This window comes from Caretta caretta, chromosome 3 (genome assembly GCF_965140235.1).
Source record: "Caretta caretta isolate rCarCar2 chromosome 3, rCarCar1.hap1, whole genome shotgun sequence".
NCBI lineage: Eukaryota > Metazoa > Chordata > Testudines > Cheloniidae > Caretta > Caretta caretta.
Window position 1 is genome coordinate 147,299,750 of NC_134208.1, and position 16,143 is coordinate 147,315,892.

A 16,143-nucleotide genomic window follows, 5' to 3' on the forward strand; every position below is an offset into this window, starting at 1 on the left:
CATGTCCTTTCTGCCTGACAACTGCTGTAACTGACAGTTGAGAGTTTCCGTAGTCTTTAAAAACTGCTTGTAAAGTTTATTTCCTGTGCAAAAATACTGCATCAGGACATTTTTAAACCCCAAAATGTAGATCTTTTAAATAGAAAAAAACCATTGGAAGTCCAAGAGCAGCAGGGGAATGGAACCTGTGACTAGCTAACATTTATTTAAAACCTGTTTTAAAGCACTGAGCATTCTTTATTAAAGACATCAGTACTAAATTGCGCTATAATTATACAATAACTTGAGGACGCTTCCTATTTACACAATAATAACTGTGTCCTGGGCTGAAGAAGCACTAAGGCCAAGGGCTTCAATGCAAATAGTTCTCTCCGCTAATTTTACTTCTACCTTTTCTCCCTACCCCTTATTTTTAACAAGCCTTTTCTGGCAGTACATTTGATCCAGCCAGTTTAACCATGAAAGGGACAGTATTGCCAATCCCCAGTGCTCAAAAATTCAGAGTCATGTCCCAATAAAATGATGCAAATGATTTAGAAACTGAGATTTTTAAAAGTGTGTGGGGGCGTAAGGAGGTGTGTTGTTTGCTCTCTGGTCCTTAAGACTTCAAGGATCATGTTTTCAAACTTTTCTGTGCAGCGATGAGGGCTGGAAACTTACTATTTTTAAATGGAAACATTGCATGACTCCAGGAGTTAGGGCTTTAAGATTGAAATTCTTGCAGTATTTGGTCTATTAAAACTATGAGAGTTGGGAACCGGGCATGGGGAGTCTCCATGCTGCCTCTACCCATGCATCTCAGCCTGCTCTGTAAGCTTTTCAGTCCTACCCATTTCCCTCCCCTGGGCTGATATGCACTTAATCCCATAAGGCACACAGAAAGTCTGTGATGGTCTCCAGCCCTAGAATGGGGTAGACAAACGAGTGAAGGTTCCTCAAGCCCTGTCCCCTTCCACCCACATCTGCACAAGGCCAAAGGGCAGTCTGGCCCTCCGCAAGCTTGACATTTCACAATACCAAAATGAGACCCTGACTGGCCAGTTATTGATAAGGGACACTGAAAGAGTAAAAGTGCAATTTTACTTCTGTTAAGACCAGCTGTTTCTTAAGGACTTTTCTGTTTGCTCACCTTCACTGGATCTTAAACAGAGACATTGTGTTGCTATGGAGAACTGTGAGCAAGCAATGACAAATGCTCCCTCACATAAAGCCAAAGCACCCTGTTAACCATCAGCCATTCAGATATGACTGACAGAGTGGAAAGGAAAATCTGTGGGAAAAATATGAAACCAATTCCAGCTTTCGTTTTCTTAATATGTAAAGATGACCTCATGTTGTTTTAGCACAGCATGGTGGCACTCATATGATCTTGTGGTAGAGCATGATTTCCTGGTAGCTATTTCATTATTCAGGCATACCCATCACTGTGAGAGACATCATTCTGAAACAGGCGACATTGAAAAGCCAGGTCTGAGTTTCATTTCGCGCACCCACATTTCACACCAAGCTAAAAGAATAAGGAGATTGTTTGTTTTTCTCTGATTTTCTAAAAGTTACAAAAATTGTATTCACAGTATACTTATGAGAATATAGCTTCCCCGATCCTGTCAGTCCTCTCCTTTCCTCCAGACACTGAAGGCATTTAAGTAACATAAACTGTAAAATCTGGCATTACCGTTGATCTTTGCTTTCCACCTAAGATGCTTTCCAGGGCGAGCCTTGAAATTCAACACAACACCATTTTGTTGGAAGGAAGCTAAAGTCATAACAGTATAGCCTTTTTCTTTCACAAAATATGAATATTATAGCTTTCATTTATTAAAAATTATTTTGGTCGCATAGGGCTTCATATGTTTATTTTTAAATGATTGATCTTTTCTTTCTAAATATTCACTCTTTTTCTGTCTAACTCCTGGTTCTTTAATGTTTTTGACCCAGAGCAAAAAAGATTAAAATAAAAGTTAATATTTGTATACAGTATACTGTAGATGAAATTGTAGACCTTGAAGGCCTGCTATAAAAAGGCCTCTTGGGATGTGACAATCTAGGAATGCTTCCTAGCTAGGTTATTAATGAAGACAAACAAAACTAGATGAGATTCTATAGTCCTTACTCAGTCAAAACCCGCAATGAAATTTTGTCTAAGTTCATACTGGAAGCATGTAGCAGAGACAGGGATGGAATACAGGTCCTTTTTCCAAGTGTACTTTAAGAACCTTACATCATCCTTCTTTTCAATTACATCTGGTAAGTAAATTTTGATTCTAAGATGTATTCATTAAAGTGTAAAAACATGGTTGAAAGGACTCTTAACTATGCCCAAAATAAAATTCCATTAATCAATTAACTGGAATCTAGAGTAGTAGGAAACACGACTGGTAGCCACAGTTAAATTGATTGGTGGAACAATAAATAGTTGAATGGAACTTTGAAAAATTACTATCTGGGTAAGTGAAACAAAGCACAGACTCTGCCTGCAACAGTTGCAGTATATCCATCTCACCAGCTTCAGCAACACGTGTGTGGCAGAACAAGTAAATCATAAATTGGACTTTACAGCTCTGAACAGATGCCTAAGTCAGAAACACTACAGTCTTTAGGTATGAATAGCATCTTTAGAACTGGAAATAGACTAAGGATGATGTCAATGTGAATCAATACTTAACTGTACTAATTTACCTCTTCTCCAAAACATTATCCATATAGAGTATCCTTTATTTTTTTTTAAAGGGAATAGAGTGCCTACATTCCTTTTTCAGTAATGTGAAAGGTTCAGGCCAGATGGCTACAGGAGAGTGATCCTACTGGGATCCAGGAAGGATCCCACTAAAGGATCCCCTCCAGCCTAAGAGGGGGATCCACAGGACGTGGATACCAAATAAATCCGGGGGACAACTAATGAAATAACAGCGACAGGAGTGGGTCAAAGGATCAAATGAAGGGAACGGGACGGGACAGTGATAGAAGGCAGATATATTAGCCCCAGGTTGAGTAGGTCCCCTTTTCCTGGGTAAGGCAACAGGGAAGGTTCCAGATCAGGAACTTTCTGGAAACAATTAAGACAGACAGGCTCATTAGAACACCTGCAGCCAATCAAGAAGCTGCTAGAATCAATTAAGGCTGGCTAATCAGGGCACCTGAGTTTAACAAGGACCTCACTTCAGTTTGTGGCGTGCGTGCGAGGAGCTGGGAGCAAGAGGAGTAAGAAGCTGAGAGTGAGAAGGCATAGTACTGGAAGACTGAGAAGTGCAAGCATTATCAGACATCTGGAGGAAGGTCCTGTGGTGAGAATAAAGAAGGAGTTGGGAGGAGGCCATGGGGAAGTAGCCCAGGGAGTTGTAGCTGTCACGCAGTTGTTACAGGAGCCACTGTAGACAGCTGCAAGCCACAGGGCCCTAGGCTGGAACCCAGAGTAGAGGGCGGGCCCAGGTTCCTTCCATCCCTCCAACTCCCTACTTGATACCGGAGGAGTTGACCTGGACTGTGGGTTCCACCAGAGGGAAAGGTCTCTGGCCTGTTCCCCAATCCACTAGGTGGATCAGCAGAGACTGCGGGGATTGTTCTTCTTCCTTTCCCCATAGTGGCCAGTGATGAGGCTAACTGAGTGAACAGCAGGTTTGAGCCATGAAAGTGGCCAAACTGAGGGCTGCCATGAACCTCTGAGGCGAGCAAATCTGCCAATAAACACAGGACCCACCAAGGCAGAGGAGGAACTTTGTCACAGTAACCTATTCCCATTTTTAATATATGTTTGAAGTAATTTAATCTGCTCCAGAAAGCTCAGGTTGGTGTTCAGCAATGCCAACTTTTGACCTAAATTTCTAGCTGCACTGAGTAATACAACAGGAGGTCCAAAGCTATGAATAATTCTTGGCTCCCGTCTTTTGCTCAGTATTAGTCATGATGACACTGTCCCCAAACAAAACTGTTTTTCCTTAAGTGCTTTATATTGAGTCCAACTTTATAATTTAATCCCTTTGCTCCAAACTTCTGTATCAGAAAAATACATTTGGCCTTATATCAATCAGGAAGGTGTCATGTGCCTCTGATATAGTAATGAACACTTATAGAACAGGTACCAGCACAAACAGTCCTGGACATCAAAACCATGCAGTAATATTTCACTTCTTCGTGGGTATTGAATGAAAGGGTGTCTCAGCTATGCCAGTTCAAACCACATCACAGCTGAAGTGTCCAAAGAGACTCTAAAGTTTCAGACTCAGCCACTGCTATGTAAAATAATGCCACAGAAACATTCCCATGTCAAAAACACAACTTTTTATAGTACATTAAATAGCTCTCTCGAGCACTAAGGGAGCAGATCAAATAAATATCCTATTCCAAGTAAGACAGAGATCCACTGTGTATCTCTTCAGGAAGCGCATATAGTCTAAATTCTCATCTCTGCAAAGTAAGGTAATTTTGAAAATCCATCTACACTTCAAAAAGCTCAATTTGCAGTTTGTAAAAATAGTAAATAGAGTAGATACCTCTTAACTGAGGTAGCTCTTCCTCTAATTATGCTGCTGTCCCAATTAAACAAAATTTTTAAAGCCTGAAAATAATTTAAGGCCCAGTTTGTCGTATTGGAGGCCTGCAGATCCATCTTGGGGAAGTACAAAAGTTGGGAGAGTATGTTTCCCCTTCTCACCTGAGAAGCCCTTCTGTGGGTTCACCACAGATTTGTATGGGTTCCAGACTGGGATGGGGTGGGCCAAGGAAGAAGCACTGTCCCTTTCTAAGCCTGAGACAGTCAGCTACAAATGGATACAGATCCAGTTTGTATTAACTTGCACTGTGTTGCCAAGGGAGAAGAAGAGGTTCCAAGTCTGTGGAGGAAGGCTGGCAGCTGCTTGTGAGTTAGGGCTCTGCCTTCCAACTCCTTAAGTTCAGATACCAGCAGGATAGGAAAGCATTCATACCCAGAGTGCCTGCTCTGCAAAGAGCAGGAGGAATCCTCTTCCCAACACCCTTCCTAGACAGCACAACTGGAGTGGCAACAATAAACAGAGACGAGAGAAGAGTCAGAGACTGAAAGAGGGCGAAATGGAAATTGGAAGTACAGTACCAAAAGAGGCAAATCAGAAAGGAGAACATAGAAAAGGGGCCAAGCGTGGGGGCGGGGAGAAGAGGAACACAATTAGGAGGACCCTGACACACACGCACAAGACAAAAATGAGATTTCAGTAGTAAAAAATGGGGTATTTCAAGGCAAGAAGGGAAAAATAGGGACTCCCTCTGTATGAGAGGGAGTATGCTTTCCCCAGGGAGGAGTAGGAAGAGGGGGGAAGCCCAGTTTTCAACTCTTGTGCTATTAATCACATCTTGCATTATCAGGTGTTTTGTTTTTTTTAAAGGTTCCTTCTCACTCTCTATACTGGGCTCTAAGGGCCATTGAGTTCAGTGCCTATGTGCTTCTGAAAATCCCGCTAGGTGTCTATCTGCATCTTGAGGCACCTAAATACCTTTACAAATCTGTGATGGGAGCAGACCCCAGACTATGGGCTTTAGCAGAGAGCTAGAGAATAATCTCCTCCCAGGAATCCCTCACTTAATAAAGTTCCTCCAGCACCATGTGCTAGTCCTCTCTGGCCACTGTGGGTATGTCTACACTACACTGGGTAGCAAGCCTCTCCGCATGGGCCCACAGATTTGACCTAGTGGGGTTTGTAATGGCACTCTAAAAATAGATGAGTAGACATTGCAGCTGGGGCTGGAGCTCAGGCTCTGAAGCCTGGGTGGGGTGAGGTGGACTTAAGTGCCTGAGCTCCAGCCTTAGTCACAACGTCAAGGCACCATCTACACAGCTGTTTTTAAAGAGCTAGCACAAGCCCTCCGAGCATAAGTCTGTGGACATGGGCTCGTTCCCAGAGGTAGGGAAGACAAGTCCTGGAAGACCAAGAACTCTATGAGTGTAACTTTTTGCCACATTTTATCTCCATTCATTTTAGGCCCATCTACACAGGGCAGTTTTACCAATACACTGATACAACCCCCCACGTAAATGCTCTTGTGCTGGAATACTCAGTTTAGCTTCCCAAGAGACATATGTAAAAAAACAGAAAAAAGAAAAAAATCACTCTTATCGTGGAATAAGCATGTCCAGAGGACCGGCGTTATACTGGCATAACTATATCAATTTAAAGTCATACCTTAAGGTTTTTCAGTACAACCTTCTTGTGCACGCCCAGTCTTTGAGTTTTGCACTGATACCCATTACCATCGTAACTGAGCAGCACGAAACAATGTGCTTTATTTTTTTAAATCTCGTGATTTTTAAGCCAACCTCACAATTTTGGGGGAACTGACTAATGGTATTTGAAGACATGGGACTGTGATGACAGAAGATTCCCATTCCCTCATGGGAAAGTCCATATGAGAAGGGAAACACTTCAGGTGAGGGAATAGGCTTGCCCTTAGAGTACTCGCGGAGGTATGGACCTGCTGTCTGTCCCCTGAACGCATCTGGAGGCATGCCCGTCCTCTCCCTCCCCTCAAGGAGACATTAAAAGGGAAAGTCTTTTGAGTAGGGCTTCAATTGTTTTGGATAAATATCCAAACTTCTGGAGTTTCTTCTGGACCCCAACATTTTGAGGCCTTTAATTAGGTTATTTAAATTAATCTAAAATTTACATGCAACCTTCCAGCATCTGGAAGCCTCCCAGCTCCCTAACTTATCTGGATAATTGTCCCTGACAACATGTATACAACATCCAAAATTCTGTCCATAAATTAAAATCTGTAGCCTTTCCCAGATCCTACTTGGAAATACCCCTCAAAAAGAGAGCAGCAGACCCGGGATGAAATACAATTCTGTAATGCATAAAAGTAATAATTAATGTGTTATAGCTACATTTCTTCTTTAAATTGTTATTTGGCAACTTTTCTATCAAAAGACTGACGCTTAGAATTTCACACACCTTTAACACCTGGGTAAACACCATTTAACCTATTGGTAGTGGACAAATATACCTTCATTAAAATTTGCTACTACTGTCCTAATTAAGCAGCAGTCATTACCATTACTGTCATAGACTGGTTCTCTGGGAGCTGTTTCAACAAAGCGTCTGTCCCGATTAAATATGTCCAAGTTAAGTGAAACGTATTTTACTGAACTACCTCCATCTGGGGCTCTATCATTTTGAAACTATGTTTCTAATAATGCCCCTTACTACACACTATAGTACAAATGTTTTTACAAAGTAAAATATATATATATATATATATTTATGCTGTAACAGAGAACATTTCTCGACACCTGCCACACTTGAGCCCTCTGTCTGTCATTTCCCTTGTTCTTTTGACTTGTCCCATGTGCCACCTGATTATACCCAGCATCTTGGCAACACTCTGGCTTCGTGTCTTTTACAGAGTGCTTTAGGCCAAGTACCTTTTACCTCCCCAGCTTTTGCCAGAGGTCAGAAGTTTACTTTACATCTCTTTGGAACAGCCTGCCGTGGTTACCTCGGTAACAATAATGTGAAATAAAATGATCTGAAAGAAAGCGATGTTTATTATATTAGAAACTAAACAGAAAATAAAAGTTAACCAGAATAAACATGGCTGTGCTAGCACGTATACGAGGCCTAGTTCAACAGGTTACAACGAGGGCTGTCAAGTGATTAAAAAAATTAATTGTGATTAATCGTGCAATGTTAAACAGAATACCATTTAAATATTTTGAATATATTCTACATTTTCAAATATATTGATTTCAATTACAACACAAAATACGAAGTGTACAGTGCTTACTTTGTATTTATATTTTATTACAAATTGCATTGTAAAAAATAAAATAGTATTTTTCAATTCCCCCATTACAAGTATTGTAGTGCAATCTCTTTATCATGAAAGTTGAACTTACAAATGTAGAATTATGTACAAAAAATAACTGCATTCAAAAATAAAACAATGTAAAATTTTAGAGCCTACAAGTCCATTCAGTCCTATTTCTTGTTCAGCCAATTGCTCAGACAAACAAGTTTGTTTACATTTGCGGGAGATAATGCTGCCTGCTTCTTGTTTACAATGTCACCTGAAAGTGAGAACAGTTCGCATGGCACTGTTGTAGTCAGCATCGCAAGATGTTTACATGCCAGATGCACTAAAGATTCACATTTGTGCTTCAACCACCATTCCAGAGGACATGCGTCCATGCTGACGATGGATTCTGCTCGATAATGATCCAAAGCAGAGTGGACTGACGCATGTTCATTTTCATCATCTCAATCAGATGCCACCAGCAGAAGGCTGATTTTCTTTTTTGGTGGTTCGGGTTCTGTAGTTTGCGCATCGCAGTGTTGCTCTTTAATACTTCTAAAAGCATGCTCCCCACCCCGTCCCTCTCAGATTTTGGAAGACACTTCAGATTTTTAAATCTTCCCCTGGTCTCTAACTTTATAATTTTAGAACTGATTTTTCTTCAAGCTTGGATTTAAAAAAAAAAGGAAAAAAACAAGCCAGATCTGATGACTGTCTAGGTTGTGCTCTAACTTACCACATATACATTTGTGTACGAAATTCAATTTGGCATTTTTTCCCCTTTGTTTATCAGTGTTTCTCTGAAATGCTAGGTGCTCTGTAATTTTAAAACAACATTTCATTAAAAAATGTTAGATCTATGACAAACTTAGTGAATTTCCCAATATCCCATTTTCCAATATCCCATACATAAAACTAAAAATAGTCCCCTATATATTAATAACAGAGCTAAACTCAGTCTATCCCACCTGCTCCCCAAATGGTTGAAAAAGCAGATTTATGTTAACTAAAAAAAGACTATGTTTCAAAGAGTAAACGTGAAGGAGCTGAGTTAAAATGGAATACTTTCAGTTTCCCAATAACACTACATTGTTGTTCATAGAATCATAGAATATCAGGGTTGGAAGGGACCTCAGGAGGTCATCTACTCCAACCCCCTGCTCAAAGCAGGACCAATCCCCAACTAAATCATCCCAGCCAGGGCTTTGTCAAGCCTGAACTTAAAAACATCAAAGGAAGGAGATTCCACCACCTCCCTAGGTAACCCATTCCAGTGCTTCACCACCCTCCCAGTGAAAAAGTTTTTCCTAATATCCAACCTAAACCTCTCCCACTGCAACCGGAGACCATTACTCCCTGTTCTGTCATCAGCTACCACTGAGAACAGTCTAGATCCATCCTCTTTGGAGCCCCCTTTCAGTAGTTGAAAGCAGCTATCAAATCCCCCCTCATTCTTTTCTTCTGCAGACTAAACAACCCCAGTTCCCTCAGCCTCTCCTCATAAGTCATGTGCTCCAGTCCCCTAATCTTTTTTGTTGCCCTCCGCTGTACTCTTTCCAATTTTTCCACATCCTTCTTGTAGTGTGGGGCCCAAAACTGGACACAGTACTCCAGATGAGGCCTCACCAATGTCAAATAGAGGGGAACTATGTTGCTGTTGTTTATTATTACTGTTGTGCATAGGAACCCTCATCATGGACCAGGACCCCAATGTGCTGTACAATCAGAACAACAAAATTGTCTCTGCCCCAAAGAGCTCAAGGTCAAGGTATACAAAGATTTTTGAGTTCCTAGCTCTAATTGAAATCAGTGGAAGTTAAGACCCTAAATACCTTTGATCTGGGCCTTACAATCTAAGTAAAAGACAAGAGACAATAGATGGATACAGACAGATGGGGGAGTACAAGGAAATAATGAGACAATATTAGTCAGAATGCTAGGTCGTGGTCTCTGCAAACTAGCAACCTAGCCATTGTCAATTTTGGGGTTGTTGGTTTTTTTGGTAGGAATCACAGAAAAGGAGAATTTTGAATGGAGATAATGCATTCATTTGTGGATGTTTCTGGGGATCTCCGTTCAAGTGGGAGGGGCAGCATGGGAGAAAGCATGAAGGTGCTTGTTTTAAAACTGAACAAGTAGGCAACGGAGGCTGGCATCATGGGCCAATGAGAGATGTGCGTTGACATCTCACTAGTGAATCAGATGGGGGAGTATGTTATGCAGGATCTTGAAAGTAGGGTAACCAGATGTCCCGATTTTATTGGGACAGTCCAGATTTTGGGGTCTTTTTCTTATATAGGCTCTTTTTACCCCCCACCCTCGTCTCGATTTTTCACATTTGCTGTCTGGTCACCCTACTTGAAAGTGAAGACAAATATATTATGTTTGATGCAATAGAGAAGGCAGAGCCAGTGGAGGATGCAGAGAGAGGGGTGACAATCAAAGCAACAGGCTAGGAAAAGCATGGGCTGCAGTATTCTGAATAGCTGTAAGTGAGGCAAAGTTGCATTTTTCAAGGTCAGATGTTGCAGTAATTGAGATGTGAGAAGATGGCAGCCTGTCTGAGAGTTTTAGCTGTGTGAATAGATAGGAAAGGCCATAGCTTAGAGATGTTAGGCAGAAGGAATCTGCAAGGTTTAGACATAATCTGGATATCAGGACCCTAGAAAGAGGTCTGAGTTGAAGAATGGGTGGAAGGAGGGTTGCGAGGTCTAAATGTCACCACAGGGAAGGAGGAGGTAGCAGATGTGGATGTGAGATCTGTATTTGTGTTGGTGGCAGGAGGAAGGAGATTGGGATGGAGAAGGAAAGAAGAGCAGGTAGAGCTGGTGGGAACTATAGAGTCGTGAGGGTAACAAGAATGGGTAGTGGAGCCAGAGGGATGGGGAAAGAGGAGGAGGAGGAGAAATGCGATGGTGCAGAAGAATGGTATGGTAAGAACCACGGTGGAATGGCAGATGGACATGGTTACACACACACACACACACACATATACCCCAGTTGCTTGAAGCCATGAACCAGCAGAGAGGGAAGAGCTGGCCAGTCACTCATGTATCACTTCCCTTTGCTTCTGCCATATATGATTCCTGGAAACAGACCATACACAATGTGTCATCCTGCTAACTGCTGCTGAAGCACTAACCTCTCTAGTGGCTGTCCATGTTTGTCCCTCCAAAGTTGACCCACTGAGTGTACGTGCCCATTTAGGGGCTCAGCCAAAGTTAATGGAAGCCTATAGAAAGATTCCCATTTACTTTAATTGGCTTTAGATTGGGCCCACAGTGTCTGGTCTGACAACTGGTCCACTGGTCTTTTGAAACCCCTTCCTAAATCAATAAATGAGTGCTAAAATCAATGGGCAGCTTTGTATTAAACCAGAGAGACATAAGGTACATCAAAACTTGCTATGTTATCTCCATTTTTACCAATGAAGAAACTGAGTTACAATTGCCTTTTGGGTGCAGGAGCACTGAGTTCCTGTAGGTTAGGCAGATGTCTAGAACTGGTTATAATCATGGTTCTGACACTGACTTGCTTTGTAACCCAGAGAATGTCACTTAGCCTTTCAGGTCCTCAATTTCCCCATCTGCAAGTTGGAGTTAATGATATTTACCTACTTAACTTTATTTAGTTAAAATGAAGATTTTGCCATTGACTTACATGGGAGCAGTATTGGGTCTAGTGTTCGTAAAGTGCTATACAGAGGCCTGACCCAATGCCTACTGAAGTCTGTGGAAGTCTTGCCATGGACTTTTAATGTGCATTGGGTCAGGCTTGAAGTGTAACATCTTAAGTAGGCCAGTCAGTTCCAGAGGTTCTTAGCATTATGTTCAATCGATGAGAAATTGTAGCTTCAGAAAGGTGTGAACTACTTTTTACAGAAATCTTAGCATATTTAGATCAGTTTAGTTGAGCAGGCATTTCCTGAAGCAGCGAAGCAACTATGCAAGGAAGCATACCACCTTCATCTCAACAACACTCTTAAATGTTAATGGAGTTTTCTACTATTCATGCACAGACCTGCATTTTCAGATGGTAGTATTTTGTTTACACATAACCCATTTTTTCCCCAACTGTAGCAAAGCACATCATACTCATTATAGGATATTTATAACGTAGGGGATCACAAGATTTAGACCTCAGTAGTTAGGAAACCACTTAGGCTGCTGATACGATGAGACCACTACTTCTAATTGTGACCAGTATTGTCTCATTGTTTCCTTGTACTCCCGTCTGTCTGTCTGTCTCCATCCGTTGTCTCTTGTCTTATATTTAGATTGTAAGCTCTTTGAGGCTGGGACCATTTTTTTGTCCTGTGTTGGTACAGCAGCTGGCACAATGAGGTCCTGGCCCATGGTTGGGGCTTCTAGCCAGTAAAGTAAGATAATAACTACAAAAATACTTTAAAATAATTTATTAACAAGTAAACTATTAAAGGACCATTGAAAGAAAAAAATTCTAAATTGAAGGTGACTGTATTAATTATAAATTGGTCCAACAATATAGGACCAAAAAGCCAATGGGATCACTTAGTAAGTAACAACTTAATGGTTTTTTTTTGTATTAACATAAACATCTCTTCTTATTATTCATCCTTTCTAGATTCAATACACGTTTTTTTCCCCATCAAACTACCAAGTATACCACAAAATTGCCCCTTCAGTGAGCAAAGCCTGGATTTGATTATCTAGGTATTAAAATAACCCCAAATATCACTGATATGAAGCATGCTAACTTCAAAATAATTGGAAAGAAGATTACAGGCAATGGAACAAACTCCCCCTCTCATGGATGGGGAGGGCAACTGTCATTATGATCACAGTCATGCCAAGGATATTTTATGTTCTACAGATGGTTCCCTTCCTCTTCAACTCTAAAGATAGAGATGTGCTGAACAAGCATTTTGTAAAATTCCTATTGAAAGGAAAAAAAGCCAAAGATCAAATTAGAGCAAAGAAAATGGTGAGATACCTTTCCCAAATTTAAAACTCTATCTGCCTTTTAACAACAACAAAAGGTGGATATTTCCTAAAAAAGGACTTGATTGATTTGACTTGGAAAGGGTAATGTTTTAAAATGTAAAACTGAGGTGGACTTTATATCATTGCTGATTACAGTGGATCCTTGGCTGCTCCAGTTATATTTGGCCTCTGTCTGAAGATAAATATTTCATATATGTATCAGAAAGGGAGAAAATTGGAGCAAAATCCTTTCAGACATCTTTTAATTCAAGAAGATGGTTTTTCCATACAAAACATAATCCTTGTGAAGGAATAGCACCTTTGCTTAGTTTGAAAAACTAATTAACAAAATTGTGAGCATTGAAAATTACATCTGCTCCTGTGTAGTAGAAAATTTCTATCAAATCATTACGTGCACCATGAGCATGACTGCACACTTCATTGTATGTGCATGTTCCATCTAGACTCAGGGGCATACCATAGAGTTGTGTTCCCCATGCAACTGAGCCCTCACAGTGCTTGTATAGGAGTAATTAAAAGGCAGGAGTAGGAGGTGGGCAGATAGGAGAAGTCAGCATGAACATGGTCCTCAAAGAAGAGTGCATGATTTGCTACATGTAGGGGGAAGGGGAAAAGAGTAGTGTTAGGGACTACTGAAAATGCAGGACTAGGCATACATAGTAAACATTCCTTTTAAGGTAGCTGTACACATAAAGTCAAGTGTGAATTAATGATAGAGCTGGACAGATAATGTAAAATCTTTTTCACGATTTTATTTTTCCTTTTTCAAACAGAATTTTTACTTGTAACAAATTTTGGTCCAGCCAGCTGGAAAGTGCAGCTAGCTCACAGTGTGGCTAAATTCCACAGACTCCTTGCAGCAATTTTTCTCGTTCCTCCATAGCAGCAGACAAAGGGAAGGACACTCCTTCACTGGGAAAATGGAAACAGCCAACACTTGGAGTCTAAATGAGAGCTTAAAAGCTCACTTCTCTGTTGCTTTCAATGGCCATCCACTGACAGATGGCATCACTACTACAAAGCTTGAAAAGTATCTGTTTCTGCTCCACCAGTAAGAAGCACCCAGTAGAATGAGGACCACCATAACCAGCCTTTCCCAGCAGTAAGGAGAAAGGGCTCTTCCCTTATCAGCAGGAGCCAGCTAATAGTCTATTTGGTGCTCTGCTCAGCACTAAAATCACTGTTGGCATTCCACAAGCAATACATAACTGTAATGATATACATTGAACAGGGCTGGTGGCAGAATGGAGCCTCACAGAACCCTATCTTCTTGGGGTAGATGAACAGTTACCTAGTACTACTCTCTGAAATCCCTCAAAGAAATGAATGCAGCCATTAAAGAAAGAATCACCGCAAAGAAGTCCTGCTATGAGCACTTAACTTTGTAAACTTATTCTGTGGGTATTCAGACATTTTGTGCGCTGAAGACTGGAACATAAGACTTGGGTCAGCTGGACTCACTTTACATTTAAGTAAGTGATAGTGTGTTGATGTGATTCAAGTTATTTTTTGCCAAGGTACAGCCAGTTTCTGGCTTAGTTATCTTTTATTGGGTATCCATTTTCTATTCATTATCTCCCCAACATTGTTTCTGATCAGTCTGCTGCCTCTCTGACATAGATTTGCCATCATGATGCAAGGAATGCCACAGGAATGCCAAAAATACTCAGCTTTTTTATTTGAAACATTATGCCCCTGAGGTGCTTTCAGTGCTAGTTGATTGTTGCTGAGAAACCCACAGTTGGATAACCAGCAGTATTCTGAAGCAGCAAGTGGAATTTGGCAAAGACTGAGGCCATTCATATTAGTTCTAGGAGAACTTGAGCTTCATGATCATTTGACACTGTGGTATGTGACGGTGGTTGTCAAAAATTCAGTGTTTTTCTTTAAAAGGTACCTCTTTCGGACTGAAAAGTGACTTTTGATACTTATATTGGTTTGCCTACAGAGTTATCTTTCCCCCCCTTATTCAAACAAAAATACAGTCATCTTGTGCTCTCTCTTTCTGCATACACATGCTGCCAGAACTGATCTTTTCCTTCATTATTTCTAAGATATTATATTACCTTATTGGCGGGACTCCCCAAAACATCCTTGCTACCAGTCTGCATTGCAAACAAAATTGCACATAAAAACTCAGTCTCACTAAAACCTTGTTTCAAATTAATCTGAAATAAAGTTGTGTAGTTTTAATATGGCCTTCCTTTAGTTTTTGCTTTTTAACATTTTGATACTTATGATTCTACTAAACTCATTGGGCCAGACTGCTCCCATGCATATAGTGGAAATTTTGTCATTGGCTTTAAGGGAAGCAGGCTCTGGCCCTATAAATATTTCATTTGTAGCTGTATTAACTACCACACAAATTATCTATCTGCCAGTGGGTACCTGTTCTTAGTTAAGAAAGGTGCTCCAATTATTTTATTTGGAAGTATGGAGAGAAAAATCCTCCTTATGCTGTATGCTTGCAGTAATGGGGGACGAACATGTAAAGACGTCCCCACACCCTCTTCTCCCACGCAATAGCATCATGTTGCATCCAAGCTCTCAAGAGCAGTAGGACAGTGTATCTGCTAGCAGCCCAGATAAAGTCACAGGGATGATCTATTACCTTATGTGTGGCTAGGCATCCCAGCTCTTGCACATATGCTACAGGCTTGTAGGAATGGCAGGAGCATACTGTCCCTGTTTTCTAGGTCCTGATCCAACTTCTGTTGGCATCAGTAATAGTAAGGCCCTTAATTGTCCATGTACAAAGTGATATCTATTACTCTAATAGTCCCATTTCCCTTGGACTGGAGGAGGCAGGAATTGAGTTTAATTCTGTTTCTTTGTGAAAATATTTTGGTTCTAATTATCCTGATGGCTTTTTCTAATGATAGTCTTATGCATACCTGGTTTGTTTTATGCATGTAATCAGATACTTCAGTCAATTTAATAAAATAACTGGAAACAACATACCATGGATAGAGTAAAGATGCTCACTCTCTAATATGGGAACACTTTGTTAAGTAGAGAGATCGGATGATTGTATTACTGTATAATGTTTCCCTAAACAAAAGCTCACTGTTGTAATGATTATTGTAATGTCTCTGATACTTACATGGCAAGGATTTATTAACCTTTTAAAACTTCCTTAATAAAAAGATGTGGCCAGTGTCACAGCTTTCATTTTTCACTTTTAGGCAATGCACAACATTCACGGTTTATTTTTTTCCAGAAGTATAGAAACTTCACTAGAGAAAGCAACACTGGGGATTTGTTCAGGATTTACACCCATGTTTCCAAGATCAGAATCTGGCCCATTATTTTATTTTGTTCTGAGTTCCCCCCTATTTATGAGACAGCACAGAAGCGTTTTCCTTTATATTTGCACACTTTCTTTACGATAACTGCGGGG

The 16,143-nt window shown here is 40.7% G+C and overlaps 1 long non-coding RNA gene across 1 annotated transcript in view; it reads left to right on the forward strand.

Moving 5' to 3' along the window:
* LOC142071616 (uncharacterized) overlaps nt 1–15,905 on the forward strand; it is a 43,255-nt gene extending 27,350 nt beyond the window's left edge. The window contains exon 4 of the long non-coding RNA XR_012667740.1: nt 13,517–15,905. This is a non-coding gene — a long non-coding RNA (uncharacterized LOC142071616). The remainder of the gene's footprint in view (nt 1–13,516) is intronic.
* Nucleotides 15,906–16,143: the final 238 nt, after the last annotated feature.